Source organism: Hypanus sabinus, chromosome 5, assembly GCF_030144855.1.
Source record: "Hypanus sabinus isolate sHypSab1 chromosome 5, sHypSab1.hap1, whole genome shotgun sequence".
NCBI lineage: Eukaryota > Metazoa > Chordata > Chondrichthyes > Myliobatiformes > Dasyatidae > Hypanus > Hypanus sabinus.
This window is the reverse complement of record NC_082710.1, coordinates 181,041,384-181,052,438: the sequence shown is the minus strand read 5'-3', so window position 1 is coordinate 181,052,438 and position 11,055 is coordinate 181,041,384.

The window sequence follows — 11,055 nt, the reverse complement described above, 5'->3', positions numbered from 1 at the left end:
CCGCTCGTGGCAACAAATCCCACAGATTTACCACCATCTGATTGAAGTAAATTCTCCGCATTTCAGTTCTAAAAGGACGTTCTTCAATCCTGAAGTCATGCCCTGTTGTCCTAGAATCCCCTACCATGGGAAATAACTTTGCCAAATCTAATCTGTTCAGACCTTTTAACACTTGGAATTTTTCTATGAGATCCCCCCTCATTCTCCTGAACTCCAGGGAATACAGCCCAAGAGCTGCCAGACATTCCTCAATGGGTAACCCTTTCATTCCTGGAATCTTTCACGTGAATATTCCGTAAACCCTCTCCAATGTCAGTATATATTTTCGAAAATAAATAATTAAAATTTATTTATTAAATAAATAAATTTAAAAATAAACTTATTTTTATTTCTAAAATAAAAAGGAGCCCAAAACTGCACATAATACTCCAAGTGTGGTCTCATAAGTGCCTGATAGACCCCTCAACATCGCATCCCTGTTCTTGTATTCTACACCTCTAGAAATGAATGTCAACATTGCATTTGCCTTCTTCACCTCGGACTCAACCTGGACTCAACAAGGACTCCCAAATCCCTTTGCATTTCTGCATTTTGAATTCTCTCCACTTCTAAATGCTTGTCTGCCCATTTATTTTTTTCCACCACTTTCCAACATTATTTTTAAATTGCCGCATCTTTGCCCCATTCCCCTAAACTATCTAAGTCTCTCTGCAGGCTCTGTTTCCTCAACACTGCCCCCTCCACCAGCTATCTTTGTGTCATCGCCAAATTTAGCCAAAAATCCATTGATCCCATAGTCCAAATCATTGACATACATCGTAAAAAGCAATGGTCCCAACATTGACCGCTGTGGAACTCTACAGGTAACCAGCAGCCAGACAGAATAGGATCCCTTTATCCCCACTGTTTTCTGCCCACCAGCCAATGCTCCACCCATGCTAGCAACTTCACCGTAATTCCATGGGCTCTTATCTTGCTAAGCAGCCTCATGTACACCACAGATCTTCCATCTCCTTTGCCTACCCTGTTTGAAATTTCCTCAAAAATTTGCAGTGGGTTAGTCAGGAAAGATTTTCAGGTGTAGCCCGTCCTTTTTGAACAGGTCGTTCCTCCCCCAGTGATCCAGGAATCCGAAACCCTGCCCGCAACACCAGTCTCTCAGCCACACATTAATATGCCTGTTCAAGCTATTCTTGTGCTCATTACCAATTGTCACAGGCAGCAATCCTGAGATTACTACCCCGGAGGTCCTGCTTTTCAGCTCCCTACCCAACTCCCTGAATTCTCTCTTCAGGACCTCCTCCCTTTTTCTACCAGTGTCATTAGTACCAACGTGTACCAAGACTTCTGGCTGGTCAACCTCTCCGTTCAGTATACTCTGCACCCGATCCGAGACATCCTGTACCCTGGCACCTGGGAGGCAACACACCATGTGGGTATCTCTATCAGGCTGACAGAGCCTCCTGTCTGTTCCCCTCATTATGGAATCCCCCTGACTACCGCCTTCCTCATCTTCTTCTCTCCCTTCTGCACCACAGAACCAGGCTCAGTGCCAGAGACCCGATCACTGTGGTCATCCTGGGTCAGGGTCACCCCCCTCAACAGCATCCAAAACGGACACAGTATATAACCAGGAAATGCTGGAAAAACACAGCAGGTTGGTCAGGATCTGTGGAGAGAGGAACAGGCTTCACGTTCCACGTCGGTGACCTCTCCCGGAATTGATTCAAACACTGCCTGCTCTGTTGTGGGTTTCAAGTAATTTCTGTTTTGGTTTAGTTCTTCCAGCATCTGATTGAAGAAAAAATGGGAGTGCAGTGTAATTTCGTCCGGAAGGGGGATAAAGAAGAAGGAATGTGATAGGAAAGGGAAGTGGACCATTAGAGAAATCAGGTTGGATCGACCCGGAGAGGTACAGTGAAGGTGAGAGAGACGGGGACACGATATTTTGGAGCCGGAAGTGTGGCAACACATGCAGGCGGATTCCAGCACAATCCTCGGGCAGACTGTGTTGGTCAGTGCTTATTAATAAAATTAAAGAAAATCAAAGAATCTGAATATATTGTATCTCTGGATGCAGAGAAAGCCTTTGATAGGGTGGAGTGGCCTTATTTATTTCAGGTTTTGAAGAGGTTTAATTTTGGCCCGGGATTTATTTCCTGGACTAAATTGATTTACCATACCCCGGTGGCTGCGGTTACAACTAATAATCAAAAGTCCTCTTATTTTAGATTATATAGAGGAACCCGTCAGGGTTGTCCTCTCAGTGATTTATTATTTAATTTGGTTTTAGAACCACTTGCTATCGCTCTTAGGGATTCTAATTCTGTGCAGGGTATTAAGAGAGGGGATAAATTACATAAGGTTTCATTATATGCGGATGATTTATTAGATTACATTTCAAACCCTAGGAAATCTAGTCTTTTAATGCTATCGATATTTACGGTATTTAGTATTACATAAAAGTGAACTATTTCCTATTAATAATTATTCTGATTATTATGTTCAAATACCTTTTAATATTGCTAACAACCATTACGCTTACCTCAGTATCAAAATTACTAAAAATTTTAAGGACCTATAGAAGTATAATTTCTCCCCTCTAATTGAATATGCACAACAAGCGCTTTCTAAATGGTCGCCTATGTCAATGTCATTGAAGGGTCAAATTAATGCAATAAGAATAATTTTTTTACTGAAATTTTGATATATATTTCAAGCAGTTCCCTCTCTTGTTCCAAAAACATTTTTTGATTATGATTTTGTCTTATGCTTGGAATAACAGAAGCTCTTGAGTGATTAAACTTATATTGCAAAAATCAAAAAAAAGATAGAGGACTGGCCCTTCCAAACTTTAGATTTTATTATTGGGCAATCAATGTTCATTATGTTACTTTTTGGATGTATGATATAAACAACCAGGATCACCCTCCATGGTTGCATTTGGAGGAAGATTCAATAATGGGGTATTCTTTAGCTTCTTTATTAGGAGCTTCCCTTCTGTTTTTGTTCTCCAGAATAGGTAGACAAGCTGTCAATCCTATCGTTAAACATACTTTAAAAATCTGGTTTCAGTTTCGTAGATTTTTTGAATTAAATAATTTTTTAATCTCTAGTAATATTTATTCTAATTTTTTTAACCATCAACTCTGGATAAGGCTTTTTAATATGGAAAACTAAGGAATAAAAACTTTTTTAGATTTGTTCTTACAGGATTGTTGAATGTCTTTTTCGCAGTTAATGGATAAATATGATATCTCAAACACACATTTTTTAGATACTTACAGGTTAAGAATTTTTTACGTGATTTTTTACCGAATTATCCTTTGGTCTATTCTTCAAATTTGGCTTATGCTGTTTTTCAGCTTAAACCATTTCAAAAACAATTAATAGCTATGATTTATAAACAGTTAATGAATGCTCGCATGTCGCCTAATGATAATGTTCAATACTCTTGGGAAATGGAACTTCAATATTCATTTTAAGATGATCAATGGAGTAACATTCATTATCTAGTTAATTATTCCATTATCTGTAAACGCCATTCCTTAATTCAGTTTTAGATAGTACATAGGGCCCATAGGTCAAAATATAAATTGGCACATATATTTCCTAATATAAGCCCTATTTGTGACAGATGTAAACTAGAGGTGGCTACTCTAACTCACAAGTTTTGGTCCTGTGTAACCTTAAATAGTTTTTGGAGAGATGTGTCTGGAAAACTATCTAAAGTTGTAGATGTGGATGTTCAACCCAATTCACTTACGGCAATTTTTGGGATTATTCCAGAGGAAGTAGGTAGAGTATCTGCTTCTGCTCAACGTGTGACAGCCTTTTCAACTTTACTGGCCAGGAGAGCTATCTTGTTATACTGGAAAGAATCTAATCTGCCTACTGTTTTCTATTGACTCTCCTCCATTATGTTATGTCTAAGCTTGGAGAAAATTAGAAGCCGGATGTTTGACACGTCTTTTAATTTTGAGCAAGTCTGGCGACCCTTTATTCGATATTTTCATATGATTTAATTTATTTTTAATTTATTTTTTCTTATTCTCTTTGGGGAAAATCCTGATCCGTGGACTGCCCAATCTTTCTTTTCTTTTCTTTTTTTTTAAATTTCAATTTCGTTTAGTGGGTCTTTTCCTTTATATAATTAACATTTTCCAATTTTTTTTACGATTTGTTAAGAGGGGTTGTGGTTTTTGATTATACTGTATATATAACAGTGCAATATTATACCTATTTGATTTTGACAATATATACTTTATTGCTGTTTATATGTCTTTTACATTACCTGCTGCTAAACCTCTCCTCTGATTTGTATATTTTTTTTACTGAAAATCAACAAAAAGATTGAAAAATGAAGTGTTGGTCATTGACGCAATGGAGAAATGTAAATGGTGCAGCCCTTGTGTTTATTTGTGTATGGCGGAGAGAGAGAGAGAGAGTCTGAAACTTGCTCTAGGCTCCCCAGGTAGATGCAGGGATGGTGTTTCTGGTAACGGCGGTGTCAGGAGGAGGAGGCACAGGGCGGGGACAACAGTTCAGAGGTGAATAAATGTATTTATAGAGCTCATAACCTAACAGGGCTGTGCACATTTACACATCAACTATGTTGAGGAGAGACGTGGATAGGGTTTTGGATAGAAAGTGAATCTGTAGAAACAGCATGAGCACAGGGAAGTGGTATTGATCATGTCTAATGGGAGAGCAGGTGTGAGGGGCTGAATGGCCTCCTTGCTTCAGTTTCTGATGTTCTTCAGAGCAGTGTACAGACTGACCAGGGGGAGGATAGAAAGGTCCGGGGAATGAATAGAGGCGAAAACAGGAGGGTGAAAAGGTGTTTAAATATCAATTAAATCAATCAATCAATCAATCAGGAAAATGTCTTTGACACTGAAATGTGGGGTCTTGATACAGCAGAAGATTGTGAGGTGTTGGATACACTGGGATTCCTCAAACACGGATGCAGGAAAACTTCCTGACTTCCCCCCTGTACAGCCCTCCTCTGATGTGAGGTCCCACTCTTCCGAATGAGACTAATGGAGGTGACAGCACACACACCGGCCCTTCGACGTAACATGTCCCTGACAACCAAGGTGGCTTCCTCAGACGTTCCATTTGACAGCATTTGGCCAGCATTCCTCTAAACATTTTCAATCAAGAACTTGTCCAAATGTCTTAAAAATGTTTCAGTTCTATCAGCGTCTACCATTTCCTCTGACAGCTCATCCCATTTACCGACTGTTGTGAGTGAGGAAACAGATTCGATAGGTCTCACAGACAAGGAGTCTGGACAGACAGTCTTCGTAGTAAGGGATTTTATGTGCAGAAGGCAAACGTGGGAAAATGACAACAGGAGCAACACCCACATCCACACAAAATACAGTACGTGCACAACGCTGGAAGAACTCAGCAGGTCAGGCAGCATCCGTGAGAAATGAGTAGCCAACATTTCGGGCCGAAACCCTTCATCAGGAGTTGGATTGGCAATAAAACACAACCAGACAATTAATAACGAACATCGGAAAATCACTCACACACACACACACACACACACACACACACACTCACACACACAAACACTCACACACACAAACACTCACACACACACACACTCACACACACAAACACTCACACACACACAAACACTCACACACACAAACACAAACACAAACACAAACACAAACACAAACACAAACACAAACACACACACACACTCACACTCACACACACACTCACACACACACACTCAATACGATATCCGCCCTCCCCCTCGGCTTGTGCAGACACTGCTCTTCCGCTCGGGAACAATACTCACACTCCAACCCTATTCAATGCACAACTCACCAACAGCTGGGTGGTCCCTCGGAGACAGCAAAAATGACAGCGGCTCAAGCACACGTGGCTTCCTTTATAGTGCAGCAGGACTGGTGAGTCCAGCCCAGGTCATTCACAGGGAAGCCAATGGCTCGGTGCCAGTCGAGTTAAGCTGATTACAAAGGCCAATTGCCAAGTACAGGGCGAATTAAAGGAGCCAATGGTCAGTTGTGCATTGATGGGTGAGGAGGGGTCAAACTTTGATTGGCAGGTGGCGTGTCTTTCGACCAGGTAATCGGCAGGTGACAGTCACGACCCCTCCAATACACCATCCACCTTCTGTGTGGAAAATTTGCCGCTCAGGTCCCCTGCTGATCTTTACCGTCTGAGTTTAAATCTGTATCCTCCAGTTTAGACTCCCCTCCCCGGTGAAAGACTGTGACCATCGACCTAATCACTGCCCTGCAGGAATTCATCAATCACAATAATGTCAACCCTCAGTCTCCTTTGCTTCAGGAAAACAGTCCAGGTCGATCCAGATTCTCCTGAAGCCCTTGAGCCCCGGTAACGTTCCTGTGAATCTTGTCTGCACACATTCCAGCTGAACGTCATCCTTTCTACAGCTCGGTGACCAGAACTGCACCCAGTACTCTGTGTGTGGTCTCTCCAATGTCTTGTACAGCTGTAACACGACAAACCATCTCATGTACTTAATCCCCAATCGATGAAGTCCAGCGTACCAGACCCCTTCGTCACTACACTGTCTACCCGTGTCTCTACTCTCAGGAACTATGTACTTGATCCCCTGGGTATTTCTATTCTACAACACTCCAGACCCCCCATTCCCCGCCTGTTCATTTCCCTGTTTAAATGCCTGTTTGAACTGATGAATTTCAGAGTTGTAAACTTTGATAATTAAATGAACCTTTGAAACTCTTAAACATCACGATTGTGTCTGTTTCCACCACTCCCTATCCCGGCCGTCATTCCCGACACAAACCACTCATTGTGTCAGGAAACATTCCTTCAACATCTCGATTCCATTTTGAAACTTTACCCTTCATGTGGTGCCCTCAGAGAGATGACACTGACTGGGCCAGTCTCAAAATTAGACCAGTAAACATTGGTTAGAAGGGCCTGTTCCTGTGCTGTCCTGTTCCATGTTCAGTGTTGGAAATATCACAGACAGGGACACAGCAATTTCCTCTCTGGATTCCCACCATGTCAGACAATACACTAGGTCAGACCCCAGGTTTATTCAGCTTTATGTGTTTAAATTTGCCAGCCTCCTTTGTAATGTCAGCATGTTTCAGGACATTATTATTCTCCTCCCTGAATTCCCCAGCTTCCATGACCTTCTCCACAGTAAATACAGATGAGGCAGGATTTATGAGCATTTGGAAAGACACAAACTGATTTGGGATAGTCATGGCTTTGTCAAGGGCAGGTCGTGCCTTACGAGCCTGATTAAAGTCTTTGGAGATGTAACAAAACACTTGATGATGGTAGAGCAGTGGAAGTAGTGTGTATGGATTTCAGTAAAGGATGATGGAGCTGGTTGAGTTTACAACTTTCTGCAGGTTTATCTGCCTTGTCCTGTGAACAGCCTCGACCAAACAACCATCTCGTTCCTGTCTGATCCCATCAGCATTCTCCTTGATCCAATTCAGGACGAGTTCACGGGTATTTCCATAACTGATTGTAGAGTTTAGGAAGGGTAATACAAAGGAACACATTCCAATCCTCGTATAACAATCAGAAGTGGAGAGAGTGAGCAGCTTCAAGTTCCTGGGTATCAAGGTCTCTAAATGTCTAACCTGCTCCCAACATAACGATTTAGTTATAAAGAAGTCAAGACAGCGGTTATACTTTATTAGGAGTTTGAAGAGATTTGGCACGTCAACAAATACACTGAAAAACTTCTATAGTTGTATCATGGGGAGCATTCTGACAGGCTGCATCACTGCCTGGTATAGAAGGGCTACTGCACAGGACTGAAGGAAGCTGCAGAGGGTTGTAAAACTTTTCAGCTCCACATTGGATACAAGCCTACAAAGTACCCAGGAAATCATTAGGGAGCGATCCCTCAGAAAGACAGCGTCCATTATTCTGGACCTCCAGCACCCAGGCATGCCCTTTACTAGCTGTTGCCATCAGATGGGAGGTACAGAAGCCTGAAGACACACACTCAGCGATTCAGGAACAGCTTCTTCCCCTCTGCCATCTGATTCTGAAATGAACATTGACTCTTCGGACACTACCTAACTTTTTTTAAGCATAGACTATTTTTATTTTTGCACGTTTTAAAAAAATCTATTCCATATATGTAATATATTTACTTGTTTGTTTGTTTATTATGATTATTAAATTTAATTTCCTATTATTATTACTCTTTTTCCCTGATAGTTTATGTGTTGCATTGGACTGCTGCTGCTAAGTTAACAACTTTTACGTCACGTGGCAGTGATAATAAGCCTGATTCTGATTCTGAAATTCTGTTTTAAAAATATTAGCAGAAATCCATGACTGGTATGGCTTGAGGATTGATGGTACATGGGATGGTGCAGAATTGCTCCGTTTAAGGAATGCTCAGTTTATATGTGTCAAAGCGACAGTGAGCGTTGGGAATGACAGAGAAAGGTAACAATTTGGCTTACTCTCTGCTGTCAGGATCTGTATGGTCAATCAAGTTAAATTTGTGTTTTTCAATATTTCAGGAAGAACTTAATTGAAAAAGCAGGTGAGACATTATCCACTGAAATTCTCGACACCATTTAGAACATAGCTCAGAAATGTTTAGTGTTGAATTTAATCTTTACTTCATGTTTATACTATGCAGGATTAGTGATGATGATTCTACATTGTCAGTAGCAGACAGTGTCCTTGATGTCGGAAAATTTGACCATCCCTATTTGTTGAGCGAGGTGCTGTAAGAAATGTATGGCAGCGTAAAGAGAGGTGAAGCATAAACATCTTCCTTCTGAGATGCTTTAGAGATATTTAATTATTATTTGATGTAAAGGATGTAAGATAAGACCATAAGATATAGGAGCAGAAGTAGGCCATTCGGCCCATCGTATCTGCTCCACCATTCAATCATGGCTGATCCAATTCTTCCAGACATCTTCACTCCCCTGCCTTCTCCCCATACCCTTTTATGCCCTGGGTAGTCAAGAACCCATCCATCTCTGTCTTAAATGCACCCAATGACTTGGCCTCCACAGCCACTCGCGGCGACAAATTCCATAGATTTACCACCCTCTGACTAAAGTAACTTCTGCGCATCTCTGTTCTAAACGGATGTCCTTCAATCCTGAAGGTGGGCCTTCTTGACCTGGACTCTTCCACCATGAAATATAACTTTTCAATATCTAAACTGTTTAGACATTTTAATATTCGGAATGCTTCTATGAGATTCCCCCTCATTCTCCTGAACTCCATTGAACACAGCCCAAGAGCTGCCAGACATTCCTCATACAGTATCCCTTTCATTCCTAGAATCGTTCTTGTGAATCTTCTCTAAACCCTCTCCAATGTCAGTATATCGTTTCTAAAATAAGGAGCCCAAGACTGCACATAGTACTCCAAGTGTGGTCTCACGAGTGCCTTAGAGAGCCTCAACATCACATCCCTGCTCTTATATTCGATGCTTCTAGAAGAGAATGCTAACATTGCACTTGCCTTTTTCACCACTGACTCAACCTGGAGGTTAACCTTTAGGGTATCCTGCACTAGGACTCCCAAGTCCCTTTGCATCTCTGCATTTAGAATCCTCTCCCCATCTAAATAATAGTCTGCTCGTTTATTGCTTCCACCAAAGTGAATTACCATACACTTTCCGACATTATATTTCATTTGCCACTTCTTTGTCAATTCCCCTGAACTATCTAAGTCTCTCTGCAGGCTCTCTGTTTCCTCAACACTACCCGCTCCTCCACCTATCTCTGTATCTCGGCAAATTTAGCCACAAATCCATTACTACTGTAGCCCAGATCATCGACATACATGTAGTTATATAGTACGTCTATATGTTATATAATATAGTTAATAATGGATTGAGAGGGAAGTGTTCAGCAATGAACTATGTACTAGTCTTTTGTATGCCACCTTCCAGATTGCTACACCTCATACATTGAGATCCACCTGCCATTTCTCGAGTCCCATTTCCAACTGTTCTACACATTATTTTTATTGTCACCCCACCCCCCCCCCACTATCCACAAATCTGTCGCTCTCTTCTGTCGACTTCAAGCTTACAAATATCCCACATTTCTGTGCATATTCTATGGATATAATGTCTATTCTATTTAAAACACACAGACACATACACACACACACACACACACACACACACACACACACACATATATATATACATTATATATAGATATACTATATAGTATTTAGTATTTGGTATTTACATATACATATGATATTAAGATATGATCGACCCTGTATAGCGCATTGCTGCCTCGGTTTTGTCTACTACAATGATTTCATTTTCATTTAAAAAATCTTTTTATTAATACATAATCTTCTACCACTATAGAATACAAAATTTCATCAAATTAATATGTATACAATTAATAGAGCAGAAGAAAAAAACTAATCATAATATATAAAAATGGAAAAAAATTATATAGAAGAAAGGAAAAAAAAAAGAACCCCATCTAACTGAGAGGAAAAGAAAACCCATTAACTACAAAAAAAACCCATTAGGAATAAACCACCGGAAGCAAAACGTTTAACCATCATCTAGATATATAGGAAAAAAAAAACATCAACCACCAGTTCACATTTAAAAAAAAAGATAATAAAATTGGAAGGAAACCATATAGAATAATTCAAATTACATGGTAATATTTAGCAAAACAACCCCATCTTCTTTCAAAATCAAATCGAGGTTCAAAAGTTCAGCTTCTAATTTTTTCCAATTTTAACATTACTTGAGAAAACCATTTAATTAATGTAGGGGAGAGGTATCTTTCCATTTTAATAAAATAACCCTTCTTGCCAACAATGTAACAAATGCAATTACATGTTGATCTGAAGATGAAATACCCTGAATATGATGTGGAACTATTCCAAATAGAACAGTTAATCTATCAGGCTGTAGATTAATTTTCAAAGCTTTAGAGATTGTAGAAAATAAAGACTTCCAAAACAGTTTTAATGAAGAACATGACCAGTACATATGTGACAGTAATTACCTCAGTTTTACATCTATCACAATAA